The sequence below is a fragment of the Brienomyrus brachyistius genome, chromosome 5, assembly GCF_023856365.1.
Source record: "Brienomyrus brachyistius isolate T26 chromosome 5, BBRACH_0.4, whole genome shotgun sequence".
NCBI lineage: Eukaryota > Metazoa > Chordata > Actinopteri > Osteoglossiformes > Mormyridae > Brienomyrus > Brienomyrus brachyistius.
In genome coordinates this window covers 29,370,599-29,395,614 of record NC_064537.1, presented here as the reverse complement: position 1 = coordinate 29,395,614, position 25,016 = coordinate 29,370,599, and the positions used below count along the sequence as shown (strand labels likewise).

The 25,016-nt window shown below is 37.9% G+C and overlaps 1 long non-coding RNA gene across 3 annotated transcripts; it reads left to right on the top strand.

Annotated features, from left to right (window-relative positions):
* Positions 1 to 955: 955 nt before the first annotated feature.
* LOC125741747 (uncharacterized) lies at positions 956 to 23,948 on the top strand. 3 transcript variants are annotated; one of them, XR_007397841.1, is made up of 5 exons: positions 956 to 1,177; positions 21,494 to 21,538; positions 21,717 to 21,825; positions 23,455 to 23,589; positions 23,829 to 23,948. It is a non-coding gene; the product is annotated as an uncharacterized LOC125741747 (long non-coding RNA). The 3 variants fall into 3 exon arrangements; XR_007397842.1 differs by having other exon boundaries at positions 23,770 to 23,948; XR_007397840.1 differs by having other exon boundaries at positions 23,455 to 23,948.
* Positions 23,949 to 25,016: the final 1,068 nt, after the last annotated feature.

Sequence of the window (25,016 nt, the reverse complement as noted above, 5' to 3'; positions counted from 1 at the left end):
ACAATGTCTATTTGTGCAGTATGCTTGAAATGCAAATATATCAAATTATTATTGGTGGCATAAGTGAGATTTTGCGCATATGAATACATCTCAAACTTCATAAACAATACTGTAAGTTTTATTTAGTCCATTTGTCTAGATGACCCAAAACTATGATGCATTAAGTTTTAGGCTGTGTACCTAATCAAGCTTAGTGTTCATTAGCTCTGTTCAAACTCCAAAACAAATGATCAAACCCAAAATGATTGCAAAACAACGCAACAGTCCAGCTGCACATACCAGCTGCTATCTTGTCACTTGGCTTCTTATATTCAAAGTAAAATCAGTGTCATTATTAATATTCTTTCGATTTCTTCTAAACTATAAACTTTCAAGCCATTTATTTAAATAACTGTAACTCTTGTAATCTAAAAATATGAGATATAAAGTACTTGTATTTTGGCCCTTCTGACTGTAGCTTCTATATGTTATCGCACATATGCACAATCATTTGTCACACTTGGTTATAACCGGGAACCACCAGGCAACCATCACAATATCGCAAAGAATCTCGAGGCCAAAAGGACAGAAAAGTAAATGCATCCAATCCCCCAGGTTAGAAACATCTTACTCACGGATAACTATACTTATGAATGGATTGCCATAAAGTCTATAATATAAAAAATCAGGTTAAATACAATGGTTTGTGATAATGGACATATGCACTACTTCATTAATAATACTTTATTTAATAATATTTTACTGTATTAGTATATATATTTTTTTTTGCATTAATTCTTTTTCTGACATACAAATTTGACTTACAGCCTGAAGGAACAAATCTTGTTCCTAAACTGGGGGCTGCTTGTATAACAAATGCCTATCCCTTTAATAAATAAAGCTTGTAATTTGAGTGATGTGTTTACATGTGTGATACTGGCCCAAAGAAGGAGACTGGAATCCAGACGTGCGCACAACCAGTGGGTTTATTCTCTGCAATGTAGCAGAGGTACCAAAGGGGCAAATCAGAGAGAAGGGTCGAAGTCCGTGAGCAGGGGTCCAAAGCCGAAAGATCTGTCCTACACGTAACCACGGGACACGAGAACACAGGAGAAGGGGAACAGGAGAGGCTGGTCTCGGCAGGGAAGGTGGGTCAGGTTCGGGAGCGAGTCTGGGGAAAGGAAGAGGACAAGGCAAGGTAAGTACAATGGGCAGACGGAACAGGTTGGGAGAAAGGGAGAGACAGAAGACAAGAAATTGCTCAGCAAGGCACATTAACATGGCACAATACTTTGCACTGAATCGTGAGTGCTCCGGGCTTATGACTGCGTTGCCCTCAAGCGAAACGCGGAGCACCTGGTGAACTCCGCCTACTTGGGCGGGGCTGATGTGGAGCATGCGGTGGGCTCTGCCTGTCCGGGCGTGACAACATGAAATGTAAGATAAATCACTGTGTCCTGTCGGATTAAGTACTGCGCGTCACAAATACAAGAATCGGGTCCATGTGAAATGTTAGGGGATGACAGAGGAGATGTTTTCTAAGCTGATTAAACATTAGGCAGTTGAGTGTTTCTCAGCAAAACAAATTCTCAGTGAAATTATTACTTTATAACAGTTTTAATCTTAACCATGACTAGATTTTGTTAATAAAAAGCTCATAAATGAGTTAATGTAGGAAACGAGATTTGAACATTACAATTTATTAACATATAAAGAGAGTTAGAAGGGTGACATCACGTATCTTATCTCGAGCCCTTTCCTGTTCGATGACACAGCCTTCTGCAGTAGAGAATGACAATTGTATTTAAATGCGCGATATTTAGCAAAGTATTTATTTTATGGACATTTAGTAATAAAATATTACAGGAATCCACAAAATATTTTGAGCATATACTGTAGAAATACATTTAATAATATAACTGAAGAGTTCAAACACAAAAGCAGACAAGTCCATTTTTGAGGAATTGAGAAAAAATACTTTTTGTGTAGTGGATTCCTGGTCAAACCAACGTTTTGTTAACTAAGGTATTCTGAATTAATGTATTAATAATAAATGACATGTTAATTTGAATAAAATCATACTTTTATTGAAATAAAATATTATGAAGTTTTTGATTGTGTTTTACCGCAAAACCAGACAAGTCCAGAAAAAGATTTTTTTAACAAAAGCAAACAACTCCAACTGAAACTTTTTACTTCAAAATTGCACTGAAATGTCAAGTATTATGCATTATGAAGACAAAATAACAACATGTAAGCGTATCTAAGCTCTTCATCCGTCAAAGATCCGTCGAGGCATTTGTCACGAGCATTGTGTGTACAAGCTACAGTAGGCCTTTTTTCGGAACCATCATGACGGGCTTTCTTTGCCTTTTCCCGTGCAGTGTTAGCTCTATCTGCCTTTTGCTTACGGCCTCTAGGTGATACAACTACCTGTTCGTCTAAATCATCAAAAGTATCCATCGTTTTCATCAGTTTAATACAAAACGGGATCAGTTTTGCCAGAATTTTTCACTCGAAGTGAGAAACCATGGGCGCAGCCATGTTGCGATGACGTCATCGCTAGCTGCTTGTGATTGGCTGAAATGGAGTGGCGCTGTCTGCATTAAAATGGTATCGGGGGTTATCGGTTTTTGCAATAAAACTATTATTTCGGATTATAAATGCATGAGAGTTGTCGGCTTTTGCAAAAAAAAAACGCAGAGTGGATAGATGGTACTGCGATCTGTCTGTTGGTATGCATAGTTCAATTTTCGTCAGAATGGCGCTTGTCGGCTTTTGCGCTAGAACTCTTCAATTGCAGTTACCAACTTTTACTGTTTTTTATGTTGGAAACATGTTGGGGAAAATTACCTCACAAACAGGCTGACCTCTATGTTCTCAAGATTTATTCTTGCCGTATTGAATTACTGTGTAATATTGCATGTAAATGCTTTGAAGCTTAATGGTTTTACCAGGAATCATCGATGAGTTAGCAAGCCAGGCCATCCGCTTATCTACTTAGCTAATTAAAGATAAATTTAACTGTTAAGCAGCATTCTCCAAGTTGGAAAATGTCAGGGTGCTTTTATTTTATTTAAGTCCAGTATTTCTCCACTAAAATGTCCATAGTTCCAAGTCCTCCTGTAGAGGAACAGAACAATGAAGCATTACAGATACTTTAGCTGCCATACTTTCCCTGTATTTTATAAAAAACAATGGTTTCTTGTGGGGTCTTGTGAAATGTTTTGCATAGGTTTATCTAAACTGCACTATGGCCTGAGATCTGGCGACGATCATTCTCAGGTTACAGTTCTTTGCAAATGAAAATGAAAACACAATGTCTATGAAGTCTGTGTCTCTTTTACAGAATTACAGAATTTACAGTATAATTTAACATGACCTAACTAAAAATTGAAAAAGGTGTATAACTGATATATATATATCAATTAATCAGATATATTTCAGTCCCTCTCATATTCCTCAGCAGTGCATGCTTGAGTCTTCCAGGCCCTGCCAGTGATCTCAGTGTTAATCCTTGCACACCATTCTAGCTTTCTAATGGGCTGTCTCCTTACCCTTAAGCCTCTAGAGATAATACTAATCAATGCTGTCTTTTAAACATCTGCTCTTGGCTTACCATTCATTTGAAAGGATTACTCTCCATATGCTGGTTTTTGCTCCAGCTACTGTCCTTAATTATCCAATTAGCACAACCAATTAGATATTTCAGATTTTCTTCTCCATACATGTGATGATAGCAACTCCCCACAGTCCCCCATGCCTAATATGCATCGCATCTGACCTTAGTGAATACTGAGTATGAGGAACAAATGTAAATGCGTATAGATGATATAAATAGTAAGTATGAATACATACTAACTGGACCAGGTAGGGAAGACAAATGGGTAGAAGGGAAAACCTGAATACACAAGTACCTCTGTGGAGTGAGTTTGAGACCCCTGCCCTATGTCATCATTCAGCCTCTTCCATGGGTGCTTGCCATCTGTCTGTCCCACATCTCCCGCATTCCATTAAGAAGGGGGCCTGTCAGATGCAAAGGCTCACTTTCATTCGAAGAAATCTTATTGATATTCAAAAAAATATACCTTACATCGGGGAGTCGAGAGCTCAAAATTTGAGTGAATTGACATGAGAGTAATTAAGCCATTTCTCATTCTGTCTATGAGGAACTTTTAACATATGCTTTAAGTGTTTTTGTATGCATCATTAATCCTGGCACTCAAAAGTGGATTTCTGCACGCAAAATGCGGATGCTCGCTGAAGGTTTCAGAGAAACTGAAATGAAATTCAAAAAGTGTATAAGATATTCAGAGGTCCTACAAGTTAAGAATGGAGTATGCATCTGGTAAGAGAAAGAAACAGGAGTCTGCTTCTGCTAAAGGCGATAACGGTCACCTCTTTCTTTCAAAATGGTTGACCTGTTAATGTTGTGCTATCCTCCACAACCACAAAATACAGCAATCGCATACCTGATTCAACTGAACGTAATGTGCGTGCCGGAAGGTTGCTGGTTAGAATCCCATGGCAGAGTAATCATATCATAATTGAATCCTTGAGCACCACCCTTAACCCAAAAAAACTTCTCAAGGGGTGCCAGAACATATCTACCCTTGCCCTTGGACTTTCACCCGTATATCTGTCTCATGTATCTCATAGGAGAGAATGGAGAATGTGAGAAGTTAACTCCATTTTACTCACATCTGATAAAACAGTACAGAATTTGTACTGGTAGAGTGAAGAACTTGTCCTTACTTTCATTGTTTGAAGCATACAGACAGTTCTTGAGTGACATACGTAATCCGTTTCACAAGCGCTTAAATAAGTCAAGTTTTATGAAAGTCATATTTACCTTCCCATACCATTCAAGACATCTTCTTACAAAAAAACGCAAAAGCCAAAAATCTACTAATAATACATACAAAATAATAGATTTATCTGATCAGAGTTCATGTAAGTTGAGCATTGCCTGTACATTTGTACTGCCATTAATTTTGATTTAAATATACACATGCTGTAAGTAGGAAAATATGTATGTCGAAATAGGTTTGCTAAATCTTGTATTTTATGCAGGAAATCCTATTTAGGGATCTTATGTCATACACTGGGAATCATGAAAGTGTGGGAAGAGGGAGTACAGTGTCATAATAGAGAGCTGCGGCCACCTCAAGGGCTAAGCTGCGGCTTCTTCGTCCCTGTCGGTTTAGCAGGGGGCTGCGGGACAGTAGATGTATGTCAGCGAACACGGCAGTCAGCAGCGGTAAGCTGCTGCCTCAGCACATGCTGGCTGCAACGTGGCGCCTCGCTGCAGCACCGCAGCTCGTCTGGCGGGTTGGGAAAACCTGCGAGAAACAAGAGGCCCGGGCCTGGAGGAGCTGGAGGAAGAGCCGAGTTCCCTGCATAGCGAAGCACGGCCATCTGTTTGCCCTACTCAGGTTTAATTTCCTGCTGTATGATTTTATTATTGGAGACGAAAAGATGGTGCTCTCAGGTGAATTCCTGTGTGAGTAGGTTTGCTGGGCATTAGAGCTGAAGGGCTCGGAGGCAATCTGTACAAATATCCCAGTGGGTTACACTTTCATCATGGCTGGTGCATTTGAGACATTTCTTTAAACTCGACATCTAAAATACTGCTATTCGGAAGAATATTCTCAAACCTCGGTTTTATACAGTACAAAATCTAGAACATCCATCCATCCTTCCATATTCTGAAACCGCTTGTCCCATTCAGGGTCACAGGGGGGTCTGGAGCCTATCACGGAGGCTATAGGTACAAGGTAGGGAACAGCCCAGGAGGGGGGTACCGACCAATTGCAGAAAATCTGAAACGGTAAAAATTATAAAAGCAATTAAAAAAAATCATCTCTCGCCAAAAAGACAGTCAAAACATGGTAGCATTTTAAATACCGCAGCCCAGGAGGCCATGCCGGACTTGAGCCGATCTGTTAGCTTTTCAAAACATGGACGCTATTTATGCCAAGCGTTCATGAGCAACCTATTAGGGAGATGAGATGAAACGGAATATGGCAGTCAGTCAGACTGTAAATTGCAGAGCATTACCTAGAAAGCACGAAATGATTTAACACGGCCTTACCATAGTCAGCATAAATGTTGCCTCATAAAACTGCAAATTGGAAAGGTACAGTACAGTATGATATGGTCGGAAGAATTCTAACCTACTTGACAGTCAGAGCTAATCTAAAGCAGACAGGTTATTTTCCTCCTAGCATGTAATATGTTTTATATAGACTAAGAATTTATAGTATGCAAAGGATAGAGCTCTGACTGTAATTAATTATGGAAGAAAATAACCAAAATTAAACCTATCCAACAAACAGTGCTGCAGGGTCTTGTAAAGGTTAAATGAAAATGCAGTATATTTATATTCTGTATTCTTTAAATTCTATAGTTTTCTCAAAAACGAATCGTCAGGTGACAGTTTGAGCAATGTGACATTATACGACTATTTTTCCTTTGTCGCTCATGTTCATTATTACATTTGGTTACCCTAATTCAGTTCATATTTGTTTTCTGCGTTTTGCACACGCTTTGTGTGTTTTTGCTTTTGTTGAGCTTGTCCACTCCTGCTCACTCTCACCTTCCAGTCATGTGACAGCCTCACCCCAGTCACATGTGTTTTACTGTTACTCATTTGTACTTTGTACCAAAAGGCTAATTTGCCCTTCAAACATTTAGGAGGAAATCTGTATTTTCTAGAAAATGCACCCGTCTTCCTATAGTTGACAATGATCATTTATTATCCACTAAGAGGCCTATAAACCTTTTGCTTCCTGAAATGCCTTAAGAAAGGCATTGTAACATGGTTCTTGATAACAAATGCGAAAGGCTTTGGGCAGGTTCACTGAGCCAGCTACCTTTCTATTTCTTAAAAATTTTCCAGGCATGTGACACCACTGTATTTTTGGGCCCCATATTATATTGAGCCCCCAATCCAGATCAGTCCAATTAGGCTCCAGAATTAACTTCACCCCCCACCTTTACAATGTCCCTGACTGTATTATCCACAAAGTCACACCTATATAATAATATAGAATTATTGTTATTATTCTTTTATTAGTCCCTGAGGGGAAATTCTCTTCACACCTCCCCCATCTTGCTCTCTGCAGGAGAGAGCAAGCTGGCAGTAAACGGCAGCCACCCATAGCAGGACCCAGGGAGCTGGGGGTTAACAGCCTTGCTGAAGAACCCACAGACATGCTGAAGCTGGACTCAAATGGGCGACCTTCTGATCACAGGCCCACTGAACCCTTGTAGACAATGAACCCTTAGCACTAAATACATTAAAGTACATTGCTTAAATTCAGTTGACTCATTGACATATTTATCTGCCTAACGTACCTTTGGGGGGGTATCGGCATTTACTTTGACAAAGGACAACAATGCACTGTCAAAATACTGTTAGCAGAATGAATAGCAAGGTTTCACGTTTATTTCTTGCCTTGGGCATTCCACTTCCTTTTAAAGCTGTTGACTGACGTTTGACACAAATTTAATGAATTAGGCAATGCTTTCTTGAAGTTTAAAATGGAAGATTTTGTCACAGTTTTACCTTGAATGGTTGGGTGGATGGGAAAGGAGCCTACAGAAGGAACTCCCCATTGCAGGGCAAATACCCACTGAATGTAGCTAACAACCTTTGTATATTAAAGTTACCTGAAGAAGACATAGAAAAGAATTATGTGCAAACCTGTGCTCCATAATTAAAAGGAAAGGAAATTATTTATCTAAATATAGAAATCATTAGAAGTTATTGACAATGAACCCTGAAAATGTAGAACTAATTAAGATATAAAGTTGGAATGCCTGAGGAATTGGAAGTTTTAAATGAGCTTCCCTATTAGAAAACCCATGGGTGTATTTAAAATGTTTATATTTGCTTTGCTCTTTTTAGGGTGACTGGTTACTGGAGTGAAATCAAGACCTTTTTCTTTTAATTCTGTTTTTCCAGCTTTGCTAGTTTTCATGTCCAAGTCTCTGCACACAATGTACAATTTGAGGTTGTTCTTGCACCCATAATAAATCACAGTGAGGTTTCTGAGATTCCTTCCATACAGTGGTTGTCCTACAGTACAATATGGCTCAATTGACAATCACAGCACCGTCCACACATATAGTTTGTCTATAAATTCTTTAAAAAATCATTTACATTCTCACAGCCAGTGGGGCATTTTCAGAAACGCTTCATCAAACTTAAAAAAAGTATGCAATGACTGTCACATGATTTATAAAAAATGTAGCAACTGTACCACGGCGAAAGCAATCTGCTCATTTCCTATTCAGAATGTGATGAAGTTTCACCACCAACACATCACAGTCTAGAGGCAAAGAATAATTAAAGAAATGCAGGTACAACCCTTGGAAAGCATTCAAACATGCAAAAACGTCTACTTTTGCCGTAAGTTATAATCACAATATACAGTAGCAGCTTCTATGAGGATGCGGTGAAACATTCAGATTCACTTGGATTATAAAGTAAAACCTAATGCCATCCTGTCAATAGATATTTCTCTACAAGACTTAACACCTTTTATGCTTCTTCAAAACAAACGTCCTGTGTGCACCGCACCAGCACTTCACAGTATTCAACACTTTTATTCCCTCAAAACTGGTCACCGAGCCTCTAGAACCACCTTCTGTTACCAGATCTAGGAACTGACAGAGTTCTGTCATCAGCAAGTCCACGGAGCTGGTTTCATCCTCAGGGAGATTTACATGGAGACAAGAACCCACTGACACCTTAACTTCCTAAAATGGCTGAGGAAAATTGAAATGTCACCATCAAACTCTCGCCAGGTTCTAAAGGGCCACAGTGGCTTTTATTCTCACTGGATCTGTAATTGCTTGGTATTGCAACTGCCTTGTACAGGATGGCAGAGCACTGCAGAATGTGGGGAAGACAGCTCTGGTCATCAATAAAACAGAGCTCCCATCAAGACAGATTCACCACACGCTGCCTCAGAACTGCCGACAGCATAATTAAAGGCCCCAATCACCCAGCTCGAGCACTTTCTACCATCTCCCCTCTGGCACAGGGTACAGCAGCATCAGCAGTCACACCACAAGATTCAGAGACAGAGAGAGCTTTTACTCTCATGCCATAAGCCTAGTAAATGGCCATAAAACTTCACAATCATGCAGTATATATGGGTGATACATATTAAGCCGCCTCTACAAACAGTTCATTTTTAATGTGTGCCTGTTGTCAGTGTGTTTCTGCATATATAAGGATAGATGCAGTGTGTCAGTATGACCACATCAGTACTCTGTTTGTGCAAAGCGTTTGGGTAGAGGAGAGCTGCTGTTATTTACTGTTGTTCCTCCATCCATCCATCCATCCATCCATCCATCCATCTTCCAACCATTTACTTGATACAGGTTTGCAGGAGTTTGCTGCATTTGTTGTGTTTAAAAAGAATTGGCACCAAAGGAAGCATTTTTTTGTACTGTGTGCATATATAAGACAAAAACCTGAAGGGTAAGAATGGAAGACAGTATTGTGTTGACTCTCTGTTGACTCTCTGTTGACTCTCTTTTTAGTTTTAAAATGAATCATTGCTTTTAATGTCCATCAGAACTGTAGGTCACCTAGAAAATTCCATCATTCTAACTTTGCTATCAATGTTTTTGAATTCTTTGCTGTGTGTGGTTCCAATTATTACAGATGTTAAGCAGTAAGCCAATATGCTGAAATAGTTCAATGTTTTTTTCTTCAATTATCACACCATAATCTATTTAATGTATTTCCTTTAAGACTGGAGTAACAGGAAGACCCAAGACTGTGAGGTGTTCTAGTGCAATGAAAAGAAAACAGCGAGCTTGCAAAATAATTCCACTCTTAGGGTCCCCATCGCAGACCGATCTGTTGCTGATAACAGTTTGAGTTACCTTTTGTTTGGGCTGGCAATACTGATTGGGACACCCTTAGTAAAGTAAAGGTAGGGTATCCTACAAAAAGCAATAATCACTGAGAACAAAATCAAAATGAGGTATAATATTACATAATTAATATTGTATATAATAAAATTCATGGTGAGTTACTGGAGTCTTTTTTAGTAAGAATCATACTAGAAATAAAAAACACATATAGGTATGTACAGTAACAGATTATACTTAAATTGCAATATATAGAGCAGAGCTGTTTCACAAAATGATGGTCACAAAAGGGGCAGAAAAAACACTCATGTTTAACATTATATCATACGCAGAACGCATACTTGCTACTTTATGTCTTATACTACTAATGTAGTATAAAGCTACTTTTGGAACTAATGTATTGAATTTCAAGTGGGAGATGAGTGGAATAATTCATTCATGTTGTCTTTGAGCTAAATTTTGCTGTGATTTGTCCGCTCATTATTCACTAACTGAATGCTGAAAGATTACGATCACTGAGGACATAAAGTATTACTTTAATATTATTCACAGGTTTTGTAGTTATTGTTTAATTATTGTGTTCCTCCCTTGTGGATGTAAGGGTATGAACTGTCTTGTCTGCCATGACTACAAAGGAGAGAAGACTTTAATTGGCTGCCATTTTCTGTGGTTTCAGTTTAATTATATATTTTTTACAAATCAGAACCTGTCAAGGTCTATGAAGACTTCTAATTATTTATTAATGTCACATATGTTACAATGAATATTATACTGTATTTGTTGCATTTTTTTCCTATTAAGGGAATTAAATTAAAAGCAATTAAAAGTTGTCAGATAATTAGTTTCTTCAAACTCTGACTGATTGTATAGTAATTGTTTGTTATAATTTTTACTACATTTTATTTTGTACAGATGCTAAATTGCAGTTCCTGTGTTTTTATTAAGATGTATATTTATAACCAAAAGATGACCTTTGTACAGTAGAGCTATGCAGATGTGAAACTGCACATTGCGTCAATGTGTAAAACAGTCCGTATATTAATCATAATCGTATACTCAATATTCTGTCCAGTTTTCCATTCAGACTATACACATAAGGTAAGTGCGCTATGAGGGACAGCTGACAGAGAACAGACTTATACTGAACAAAGACAGGAAGCCAGTCATCTGCATTTCTGAAGCACCCTTGTAACGGTGATTTTAATTATAATTGCTCATGGAGAGTAATGCATATGATAGCAAGACAACAGGATCATAACACTGCTCTTTAATTTCAGTACGAAAGAATCCACACTTCTGGCCTATTCGTTTCCATTTGCTGCCATTCATATTAATTTATTAGCATTTCAATTTATTAGTATCATTATCAAAATTGCACATCTTCCTCGGTGGCTCTGTAAACCTCTCTATTGAACTGTTGCTCTCAGATAACTGTGTGACAACCAGTAAATCTGTACTTAGAAAGTTGCTGGACCCCTATTGCATAGGTTAACTTACCATTATAAATTAATGGGGGGGGCAGCTGGTTATTTGTCTTCATCATGGCATTAACTATCATCTGTGTTGCATAACTGTAGTTACTTTTGTGACTTGATATTTGTTTTGCTGGTTTCTGTATAGGTGACTCAGGAGGTAGCAATGTTGGAGGGTCGAATCCCACCTCTGGTTAATGTGTGTGGAGTTTGTGGGGTTTTCCTCCTGCAGTCCAAAGACATGCAGTTAAGATGTGAACTGGACCTGTACTGGGTTAGGCTTATGGGAATATTTCCTTCCATACCCTGCCATCGTTTCTCTTGCTTTCTCTTTCCTTTACTAAGTCACTATATCTCATCTTCACAAAAAAAATCAGATGTTTATTAAGAAAGAGGAAAATTGTTTAGCTTCACTTTAATTAGTTATAAAAGCTAAATCAAATATAAATGTCCCTTAACAACACTCTTAATGCTAATGCATGCTTTGCTTCTGTTCTTCTCCTCCTGAGTCTTGATTGCTTCTTAGTTTAAGTAATAGAAATATGATTAATTTTGCTAATTAACATTTTGGTGATTTAGTTCTGCATAGATTAAGTAGTATTAGAAATCTAATTTTCAATCTTATGGGAGATAAATTATGGGAATAATACAAGAAAAAATGTGGAGATAATCATAGTCATTACTTAAGACAGTGGGGGCACATTAACATTGCCCCTCATAATGAGAATACATTATTTTTGCATGTGGGAATGTGCACTTTTTGTAATACCGTTGCGAAACTGACCTTAGAGCATACATTTTTCATTTTGAGTTCATTATTTCACTTGTTGTATTATATTATCTCAAAAAAAGAAACTTCTGTAATATGAAATTTATACCGGATTTCACCAAAAATTAGAAGGAGATTATTTGAAAAAGAAATACTGGCAGGCATTATAGAAAACTGATATTTACAGTAAGATAGATATTTTATGAAAATAATACATCATCAGGAAACCAACTAATTGGGCGAGGAAAAGATTATAATGGAACACACACTGAATTAACACACAGTTTCTTAGATTTAGATCCATATTCAGATATGCATCCATCCTCTAACCACTTATCCTGGTCACCAACGTGTTGAGCATATTTCAGGTTCAAAGGGATGCCAGTCCATCGCAGGACACATGCACACATACATTCACACACAGTCACACACTATGGGCAATTTGGAGACAAACCAAATTTTAAACTGCTATATTGCATTTACCTGAATATAATATATATTTTGCTATCCATTAATAGGCCAACCAAATCTGGTGATGTTTAAATTTGTACAGTGAAAACAATGTCAAGGGTATGATGGTAAACTGCATCCGGCCTTGCAAGTGATCCTGCAACTTTCAGGGAAAATTGGCATCCCGTTCACCGTAAAAACTCCGACTGAGACTCATTTTTGTTGTCTGTGGGAGTATCTCTGCTGCCGGCACCCACAGGAAGGCTGCACGCATCATGGAGGGGATGGAGGGAGCCCTCGGGAGACAAGAATGCTATCCAGTGACCTGAGATGAAGACTGGACTCCTTTGGTAGTGTGTCTCTTCCGAGAATCCTTCCATCGTGTGGGGGACGCAGCAACGTGCGGTACCAGTGCATGCTCCCTAACCTGAGGGAAAACATTATTGCACATATATTCAGACATATCCATATGAAATGAACCATAACTAGAGAAACAGCGACATTTGGAGGCCTAAAATCCTTATGCGAAATGATAACATTGTTATATTTTATTTAAAATTTTAATATTCAGGCAACTTTGTATCATACATATAAAAGCTAAGATGATGACTGATGTTGAGCAAAATCTTTTTTCAATATGATCTGGATGATGGCGCATATTTCGAGAAATAAAAAGTGTTTGCCCTCATGAGTTTGCTGACATAAAAAGATAGAAAAACCAAGGATAATAAACAAAAGAAATCCACCGCAGGATAAACTTAAGCCACCTTTTGGAGGAACTGCATTGTCTTTGAAGACTTTTTTCATTTTTTGTCTTTTCACTCATGCTTCCTCCCCACTCAGGACCCACTACTGGGAAATAACTCAGCTTTTAATGCCGCAATCCCAGAGCAAACGGCATGTGGCCAAACTACACTGATGCTCGGCAGCTTCTAATACAGTGTTTCCCCACCCGGTCCTTGGGGACCCCCAGACAGTCCACATTTTTGCTCCTCCCGGCTTTCACAAAAATGTGGACTATCTGGCAGGGACCTGGGAGGGAGCAAAAATGTGGACTGTTTCGGGGTCCCTGAGGACCAGGTTTAGAAACACTGTTCTAAGAAATGACCATGGGACATTGACCCCATGTCCAGGACAGATATGTTTTGCAAGTGATATTTTATTTATTTTGTGCAGTTATGGTACAATACAACTTTTGTTTTTTCCTGAGAGTTAACGCACTGTCAGATTTTTTTTGGCTGACACATAGTTTATACCTACTGGGGATTGATGAAAAGCACACAGTGAACATCTCACAGCAGTGGGGGCGGGGGGGGGGGGGGGGGGGGGTCGAGTAACAGACAGGAACTTAGTAAAGACAACGCTCAGACTCTGAAGCCTTAACACCTGAAACAGGGGGTGAAAAGAGGACACAGAAGAGAGTAAAAGTAAATGTTACTTAACAGAATAATATAACCAAAACGACAATAGAAAAAAAATTATAATAGCAATGTAAGGAACCACCCAGTGACCCATGATGGAATCCAGTGACGGAAACCAGTTGGTGGGCCAAAGGATCTGAAGGCGTATATGTCTTTCTGTGCCCTCCTGGGCAATTATTTGCCATTTGAAGTCGTCAGGTGAGCTTCATTATCATACCGTCCATATACAGATATGCAAAAGCATGAAAAAGCAGTACCAGGACCACAGTGCAGCAGTGATGGGGGAGGGGTTTCACAGTGCTTAACAGTGCAAAGCAATGCACAGTAAAGCAGACCACTAATTATAATGAATAAATTAGCCAGAATGCATGTCACTAAATAAATAACACTAGATACAAAGAATACAAACAATAGTGCATGAATAAGAACGATCATAAGGAAATGAAATGTGGAACTGACAACAGGGCAGAGAAGCTCGGAGAAACCAGTGCAAAGACGAGAGGCAGTTATCTGCAGACAATGATGTAGGAAGACTGGACATGGCAAACGACTGCAGTTAATAGTACAGAGAAAGAAGAACAGCCATTAGTGTAGCATCAACTGCAATATTATCAAAGAGAAACTCATAAGGTGGAACACAGAGCACAATGAGTGTACAACATCTCTGGGGCAAATAATGTGAGGAAGAAAAGACACAAACAATCACTGGGAATTTGACTCTGGTGTAAACAAGTTGGTAAACGAGGCAGGCTTCCAGAAGATGAAAAAACGTAGAGAATGGTATGATGTGATCCGGAAATGATCAAAATCTATTCGGCTGTGACCTGAATCATGGGTAGCTGCAGCCAACACTGGAGTGACGTGAACGCAGAAACAGAGGCAGAAGGAAAGTAGCCTCTACCAAGCAAGCAGAAATAACGTGTGTTGAGAGACTAACACCTAACCAAAAAAGTTGGACTATTTATAGACTTTGTCAGAATCTATCTACAATGATGATTCTTTTAAAGCAATTAAGTGACTAGAGCTTTTCACCTCGTATGTGTTCTAATGATATAGTCTACTTCTTGCAAATAGCTTTACCCATGTTTAGTCGTAATTTTAGGCAATCATCCTTTGAAACTAAAATGGTGATGTAATGCTTAGATCTTAGATTGTGCCATTCGCATGTTCCCTTATTATGCCATAATGGCTCTGAGTCTCCCATCACACATCCTATTCTTCTCTGTTTCCCCTACTTATTATTTGCAATATTCCATATTTCTACCTCACCATTGAATGGCAGCACACTCTTGAGATTTGGATTGCTTATAATATCAAATCAAGCCAGATCAGGTGTGCTCTTTAATGTTTAATTTTCCTGAATATTGATTTGTGCTTTCTTGCGGTGGAAGCTGTCAAAAGATTTGATTTCACTGAATAAAGACAGAGATATTGTGTTTCTGACTGAATAAAAGACCAAAAGCTGATTAGGGGTATGGTAAAAAATGATCTGAAAAATGCAAAACAACAATAAAATAGCTTCTCTTGTCAATTTAATTTCCAAAAGCAAGAGGTGGAACCCTGAAATTTTAAACCTGTTAGTTATTGTCTGTGTTGTGGCTTGGAATTAATAGTTGGATTTTATACGGAACCAGGCTACAACTTGGTTAGATGGGATTTTTTTCTCTTTGTCACTCTCACACTTCTGAGACGCTCATTCAAAAGTATCACATGTTGTCTCTGTTCCATAGTATTAATATAGTTATAAACAGTAGCTTGCAATGTTTAAACTTAATTTAGCTCTAACTGTTGGCATCATAAAACCCATAATGCAAAGAGCCAATGATTTTAAAATCTTTTCTGATTTATCATATCCTTCTTAATTATTCCAGAAGTCGATGCTCTGGTTTACCCCGACCCTAGACTTGTGAAGTAATTAGCACAATAGTGCGAATCAGCCATTTTGAAGCTTCTAATTTAGCCTGCATGCAGGTTCTCAGCGGGGCCCCTCATTAATCAAAGCAGGCCGTGAACATCAAAGTGCTCCTTCGCCACTACGGTAGCATCCATCACGGCATCGCCATGCTCGATAAATATAATACCTTTGATATGCTTCTAACTTTGGACATTGGCATCTGAGCAAAGAACTCCCCAGCCACGATACTCAGGGGAGCAGATATGACAAAAATAGTATTGGGGCTCCTCAGCTGCAACACTGGTACTGAACCAGAATACATCGGTTCAGCAGGAATTCACTGTTTGCCTCACTGCAAATGGACAGATACTAAATTGTTATCGTTAAATTATTGTATTGTGGTTATGCACAAGTGATATGTTTTGAATTGAAAAAAAAATTAATTGATAATCAGGCTTTTTTGCGTTTACATTTTTTGTATTTTTTTAGTATTTAATTATTTTTATCTGTGCAGCTATGTTCATAATAGCGAGTGTTATTTAGATAAAGTGCTGATGCAGTTTTTGGCTTTAATAGTTCATACACAAGTCCAACAATCAGTTGAAAGATCAGATAACTCAAAGAAATTGGTAAATTGACCTATACTGGGAAAATCATTGGACAATATTGAATAACTTGCTTTAATGTGTGCTTCAATGTGTATGCGATACACTTGTCTAGATGCATTTACTCATATATTTACTCATATATGTATGATTTGGGTAAATTTACAGACTGGGTCTAATAACAGAAAAAAATGTAACCCCAGAAGGGTATAATGAAATGGGGAAAACAAAAGATTCTTCTTGCCAAGTTTGCATCGTGGGCTGTAAATTTATTACACACCATCAGCCTTACTGTACAGCTTGACACATTTTTCACTCACCTCTGTCCATTCCCTGCTTTCCTCCTACTACTCAAGAGTTATGATGCAATGAACAGGCTTAACCATCTGCCCTGGCTTACACACTATGTGGACACAATAGGACGTGTATTGGATCATTCTGACAGGCAGCTTTATCATTTAAGGCCATGGTCTAGCAATACGCATTAGCTGAAGGTATGCCCTGGGATTTTAGGGGAAACTTGTCGCTCTGAATGGAATATGATAAAAGAACTGCAGCCTGCTGTTGTTGATTCAGAATAGCAACAATTGTTCTGAAATTTAACTTCCCATTTTCGAATCTAAGACCTTAGGAGATCATAGATTGATACATTACAGACATGAATAATTGATATATTATGTGTATGGATGGTTCAGCTGAGAAGATAGAAGTGCATTTAGAAAACAAGAAAATGATTTTTCATTCATTTATTTGATTCTAAATATTTACTTTGTAGTCTGAGATTTTCTGAATACCCTACCATTCATTGTGTATGTGGAGCACAAACTTTCATATTCTAAATGCACCTTTGCAAGATAATGTATTTAGCACTTATGACAAGGGCACCAATAACTGTTCCAAGACATTATCATGACTGTGAATGATGGCCTTTAAGATTGCAAATGCCGGATCTTCATGTTATGTAAATGTGGTTGTACTTGCAAAGACACCTGTCATGTGAATCGAAACTTTCCCATGGATCTTTAAAAACATGCGTGCACATGCAGTGTGTGTGTCAGCCCTTTTAGATCAAGGTCACTTTTATTCTTTAAACGTAACATCCCTCGGGCTCCAATACTCTGATACGGTATGTACATGCATTTCTATAATTCAGTAAAGAATGCTCTTATCTGAATTCTGCAATCACTGCTGTACTTACTATACACCTCTTTGGTTATTATTGTTGGTGTATGGTAGAGAATGCCGTTAATCCCATTTTTTAACGCATGCTTCATTTTGGTGCTTGGCTCCAATGATCCGTTAAAGCCACATATTGAAATAACAGGAGCTGGAGCCTGAAAGTCTAACATAGCTATTTTATGAGCCAGCTGTGATGATTAATGGAAGCATCTTGTGTACTCCTACTGATTTTACTGGTACATACACCATTAATTTTTTCCATTATAAATTGTTGCATGGCTCTTTCCAAAACAAGGATAAAACATTTCATGAAGATATTTCCTTACATGATGACTAGAATCTGTAATTTTAATATAAGATCCTTACACCTTACTGAAACAGAAATTATTATATATTGCTGTACTGGTAGGCACAGTAATTTGGCAATGGTAATTTGTGTTTTTCCTGGCAAAACAAACATCTCTGATTTGGCGATTAATTCACTTCCTGACTCCTTAGACGCTCCATTTATATTTTCACAGCAAGCCCACTGAAAACACTGATGAAGAATGTTCAACTTTCAGCATGGATTGACTTGCTAATTCCAAATTATTTATTCAAGCTGCTGAAAAAAAAAGTTGTAGAGACTGTTGATAAATTAGACAATATATTTTCAAGCATAGTATTAATTAATATTTTATAGCATATAATACTGGGAGTACTCAATTTGTATAACTGTTTAATCTTACAGTGAATTATTGTCCTTAAAAAGTAAATAAACTGTAGTAATATGGCAGCACGACCTACAGTAGTACCTACTGACCTCACTCCTCCTCAAATTCAAACAGAATGCTTATATTCTTAAGTTATTATAGACCATAAAATCTAATTTACATGGATTTGTGTTTCTTTTCCCGATCCTCACAGCGAGAACAACCAAAAGTAACCCCCTTAAATTCTAAGGCATTGTCTCCAAGTCTCCCAGTCCTCCAGCTCCAATCCACAGAAAAAGTGCAAACTCAAAGTGAATTTCTATAAAAGGACACACAGTAATAAGGGTTACACAGAACAGCAGCTATAGTACAGGAAGCAACACAGTAGAACAAAAGAGTGCACACACTATCTGGGCAATGTCAGTAGGTCCCAGGAGAACACTGTAGACCCTGATTATGGACTTCCTTGTACTTATAAAACAAAAAGAATAGTAATAAACCTTTAATTAAATATATTTTTGTGAATACCCCCCCCTCCCGTTCACAATGGAGGCCACACCAAATATTCATCTTGGTATGTATGGGGGAGCTGCACCTATATTGACCATCATGGCCTCCTGAGACCTGAATCTTCAGCTTTTCCACATCACCTGAGCCAGATAATAAAGGGCTTGATAATTAGGTGACTTGCAGAGGGCAGCCAGTACTCAAGAATGCAGGTAGGCAATATAAGCAAAAATGTAAATTGCCCCTTAGATGTGGGTTAAGAACCACATCTACACACCTGAGGGATGTGGACTGGCTCTTTAGAGAAGGAAAGCCACTAATAAATAATGGCAATAAACTCAAAATCCCCCTTTAGTATTATCAATAATCAATGTGGATGGATGAATGTATAATGCATGTACGTAATAACTTGTGGTTACAAGTGAAGTTCATTTTATGTTTTAGATAGCTGTGTTTTCAGTCTTCTTTTAGTCTGCCAAACAATAGACCAAAGAATACAGAACAGAAAAATAAACGATAAGTATAAGTTAAATCATTCCTGCACTGAATGTTCTGTTATTCTCGACATACATTTTGGCTAATAGATTCAGCTCATATAGTGATTTGGCCTTTTTTTCCATTGCCTGCTTAATAATAATCTGTTACTCCGGTCGATGATGAGTCTGACCGAGTTCTGTTTGAGTGTAGGACCCCACACACGGTCCCCTTTCCAGGTTGCAGAGGCTGTTCTTGTCCAGTCTTTTGTCACCATTTTGTTCCAGAGTTCAGCTGTAATGTTAATCTAGTGAAGACATATTTTTAGGTTTGTAGTGTTTCTGGTTTTGGAAATACTTTACCTGAAGGGAGCAGAAATACTTAATAGTAACTCATTTACTACTGAAGTACAAATCATGTGCAAATATAATAGGTACTGGAGATAAAAGATGCATCATAATTATTGATGAACAAATATGAGATCAGCATTGAACTTCTGTTTTTCATTACTTGTTCCTTCAGTAGTTCCTTCGCTAGTTCACAAAGGTTTACAACATTAACAGATATTAACAAATATAGTAATAAATACAGTAGCTGCTTGAGGTAACACATGCATCGCAACCCATTAATGATGAACAAACGAGATCAGTATTTCAGTTGTGTTTTTCATTACTTGTTCCTTCAGTAGTTCACAGATGTCTGCAGAATTAACGGATAAAGTAAGAAATATAGTAACTGCTTGAAATAAAAGACTTGTTACTGCATTAATGATGCAATAACATGAGATCAATATGTAACTAAGACTTAGTTTGTGGTTAAATAATACATAAATAATAGGGTAATACTATATTATTTGTACCCCCTCAAGTAAAGTGTACCCCTGATTTCTTCTTTTTTGCACTTCAGCCCCATTTCTCTGGTCCCAGGGTCCTGTATCCTGTTAGAGTTTAATAATATATTAATCCAAAACATATTGTTCTTTAATAATAAACTTGGATAACTAGGGATCAGCATCATTGCTCAGGATCGGCAGAAACTAGGGCATCTTGGCTTCCACATCACGTTACACAAAAGGGACAATCACTTTCTCCACGTCGCTTGTAATCGTATCGCTATTTTCACTTTTTCACAGTACTTAGTAGTCTGCAATGTGCCTGTCTCACACAGGCTCAGTGTTTCATCTTCAGCTCCGGATTTGCTTTGTATTAGGCTACGCATACATCGACTAGTGAGGATGGGTGAAGATTTACATATGAAATATAAAACTATATAAAATGTATAATGTTTCGCAAGAAAAGGAAACAGCTTTTACTACATATATAAAAAAAAGCATAAATGTGTATGTGTATTTCAGCCACACTGTACAGTAGATCTCTTAAAAGACACTTTTTTAATTAATCTGTCATTCCACATGGTCTCTGGCCTCTAGATGGAGAATGCTCTCTGGAGCATTTTTCCATGATTTAAAATAGGAGTGTATCATATTATCCTGTTTGGAATTCTTTGTGCTTATTTCCCTTGTGTTCCAGTGCTGGCATTTTTAACAGATATATCTTAGTAATGGCTATTTTGAGGGTGCGCTTATTTGTTCCCCGATGCCCTGAGAAGCTTAGGTGTTCACTATTCATCTACTCAATGGGAAGTAACCCAGGGGGCACCTGTTCCTCTGTTAATAATGCATGAATCTGTGGACCGAAGGGTTTTTATTCTCCACACCCTGATGGTCACCAGGTTGATGGAATGAAAACAGCATAACGGAAAGCGGAACATGTTTGACCAATAATGTTCTGTGTAATTATACATGATATGACACAAATGTTATCCATTTCGTGGTTACCTATCCTTATAAGTGTGTGCATGTCTGTGCTTGTGTGTGTGAAAATATATACAGTATATATATATACACACACACATACACTGTACATATTTATTCACTGATGATTAACATTTCAATAGAGTGTGTGTAGCAAATCTGATGCCAGTGTCATACTCACTTAATGAGGTGAACTTCAGTTGAAGTTTCCCATACATATAGGCTTGCTGAACAATTCGGTGAGATATCCCATCAAGCATTGCCTGCGGCAGAGTCTCAAGAAGGCACTACTGGAAAGTACTGGAAGCATGAGGCAAGCTGAAAGTTGGCATCTTGTGTTCTAGGCCTCCTGGGGGATCTGAACAAAGTCAAATCCACAGCCCTCAGAGGTAAGACGTCATTCAGCTGTGGGTTTGAAGCTCTTCAGGAGGGGATTACACAGCATCACCGCGCGTTTTACAGCAGAAGCAGAATTCTATGTGCTCTAGATTAGTCTGTCTGTTGTGGGAACCAACTGGAAAAAAAAGCATTCAAAGTTTTGTTATATACTATTTCCCCCATATTCAGATGAGTTGTCACATCATCATGGAGGAGAGGAGAACACGCTGGCTTTCATCTGCTTTCAGGAAGGTGTGATGTTCCTGAGTACAGGGAAGTCAAGAGACATAACCAAAGGGTACTATGTGTTTTACACAACACATGTACATATTAGTAGAATGAAATATGCCAATATGCAAGTTACCATACAGTCTTGCCAAACACAGAACCTCAAAGGCCGGTACTCCATTTTTTGGAGTCCACCCACATGTCCAAAAAGCACATGTAGAGTATGCTAGAAAACATAATCACAAATCCTCACGGAACTTGACCAGCTAGCTGGTCCACAGCCAGGCCAGAATCTTCGTTATTCCTCCTGAATTCTACATTCAAACTATTAGGCGAAGTCTGCTCTCCGCTCAGACACTTCCATACCCAGGAAGGCAGAAAAGTGTTCTGGCTTTTAATGATAAACAGAAGCATCATACTTCATCAGGATTTCCTTAAGGTCATCTCCGTATATATATATATATATATATATATTCTGCATTTCCTATTAAAATATTCAGAATAATCTTTATGTATGTTTAACAATCTAATCATGTACTGTATATATATACACACATACATATTTATATATTTATACAAATCAGTCGAGTTTTTGCACACATTGAGATTTTTCACATTTGCATGTTACTCACGTAGTGTTTACTAAAAATACACTCAATATTATTTGCTAACAAATATATTTGCAATATGATCACCATTTCAGTACAATGTCATATCTTTGATTCATCAAAGTAACTTCCTCCAGTAGTTATAACAGCAGAGAAAATCTGAGGAATTTGTTTTACAATGGACATTACTTACTGCTCTGTTTCATGGGATTAAATAGTTAACTAGTGCATTGAAAGTTAAAGGACAGCCGGGATTTTGACTGTGCCATTACCACACAGTCAACGGGATGTCAGACAGAGACTGTCACCTACTCTTTCCATTTTATAAAGGAAAGTTGCTTTATTTGACTTATATTTTCATTTATAGTTGTTCACTCAACTTTCCATTTGGTCCCCACAAGGCAAGGTGTACCTGGAACACACACACACACACGCACACACACACACATACACACACACACAGATTTGTAAATATACCTTTGTGGGGACTCTCCTTTCATTTATATGGGGAAAACTCTATTCACAGCCGTACCATTATTAGCAGTATAACACCTCATGATGCATTCCAAAAAACTCTGAACCTGAAAATTTTCAACTTCCTACTCAAAAAAGTACCATAGAACAGCTGAATGAAATACATTTATGATGAAAATTTACGCAAGTGAATGCTAATGTCTGCTAGCATTTGATATTTGCGTAACACAGCGATTCTCAAAGTCTTGCTAGCAGAAATTAGCATACAGTAATAAAAAAATAATAAAAATTAAAACTGCACTTAGTAAATCATGATGCACACGATGTGAACAGTAAATAAAAAAGGGTCTCTTCGGTCGCCCTCCAAACATAGCAACACCTTAAGCAGTCTGATCCTTCTGCAGTGGAAAGCCGAACCAAGCAGGAACTGTGCTGAAACTAGGTACGGCTCGGGTCCTGTATGCCAATGAAAAAACTGCGTTTGAAAAATTGTACCCCAGCTCACTCAGATGTTGAATAGAAGAAATACAGTGGGCTATATAAACAGCTTGTAAACAAAGGCTTTGTAGTTGGCTTAGCATGTTTGATCAAAGCTGACCATCTGTCTTCTCATTTAGGGGAGACAGGACCACAAGCTAGAAAAGCTGACAACGGACCTTTGTGGGCTATTTCATTCAACAGAGTCGACGCATGAATTTTCATAAGAAGTGCTATATCAAGTCTTTATGTGTAAATATATAAAATGGGTTCAGGTGAGGTCTGATACTAAGGTTATACAGAAGTATGTTTTGTGTGTTGGAGTTATTCATAGATCTGTTATTCACTCATATAGTTAATCAGGCGTTGTAATTAAAATGGAGATAATTACTGTGCCTATTTAAATTATCCTGGAAATTTTTACCTATATTTTTATGTACTTTTCAATGCTAAAGAATATGTTCCAACCTGGAACAAGTCCAGAGAGCATGAACATCTGAAGCACTTCCCACAGGTCCCCAGCCTCTGGATCTTGTCACCTCTGAGGAAATTTCCCAGCAGCTCTTATGAATCAGCAGCTTGGAGACTTCGACTGTAAATGTGGCCCAGTTAAGCCAATAAAATGCATTAATTATTGCAGCCTGGGAATATATTTCTACTGTAGGGAAACGTGTATTGTCTCTTGCTAGGGATGCTGTCACCCTTGCACAATACGGAGGGACACCAGGACACTGACACACGCTCCATATCTTTTGCTGTCACAGTCGTTCCAGGTCTTAGAGCCACTTGTGAATCCATCTCTGCTTGGGACAACAATCTAACCAAACTATACCTCACAAGGAGCAGGTGTAAGCAATCAGCACTAATACACCTGATACTAGGATTTCCCTCATCATCTCCCTTTAATACAATATCTTTATACTTTTTAACATCTATACAGTAAAATATTATGGTGATTTCTTGTGATAATAAAACTCTTTCAAAAATGTGAAGATCATCATAATTAATCATGTATAGATGAAACCATAAATATGCCATAATTTAGATAATTATATGAACTGCATTGATTGATGTCTCAGGAAGCAGGTTGTAGCCATTTACCCCATCAGCTACAATACACAGAAGAAAACTGCAGTTGATCACAAAATGTAGTATTAGTTATTAAATTACACTTGGAAATATCAATTTCAGTAGGAAGTTTACTCACTGAAAATACCTTTCAGACCTTGACTACTAACTTTATTTTCACAGCATTATTCAAAAATGTTATATTATATAAGTATAATAAGTATATTTAATTTAAAGTGAATTTTAGAGTGTTTTTTGAGAGGCGAAATCTCACAATTGTTCTTTTAATGACATTATTAAAATATATACTACATAAATATATTCAAAAACTGCTCCAAAAGCCACAAATCAAGCAGCTAGCATTTTCTGGGTGATGTTAGCAGGAGGTCATACATTGACAAGTAATATTTTGTCTGCTCATTCCTTTTGAAAAGCAAAAGAATTAATTAAGATCACAATTTGCCATGATATCTAATGACCTTATATATCTGTTCTGACCTTTAAACTAATGAAGCACACAGAATCTTTTGAGATGCTTGGAAATGCCTCAAACTGCACCGGCTGAATTTCATTCTGACTTTTGCTGAGCTTTTAATTTAAAGGGCAAGGTGACATATTTAAAGCTTGATGGCTA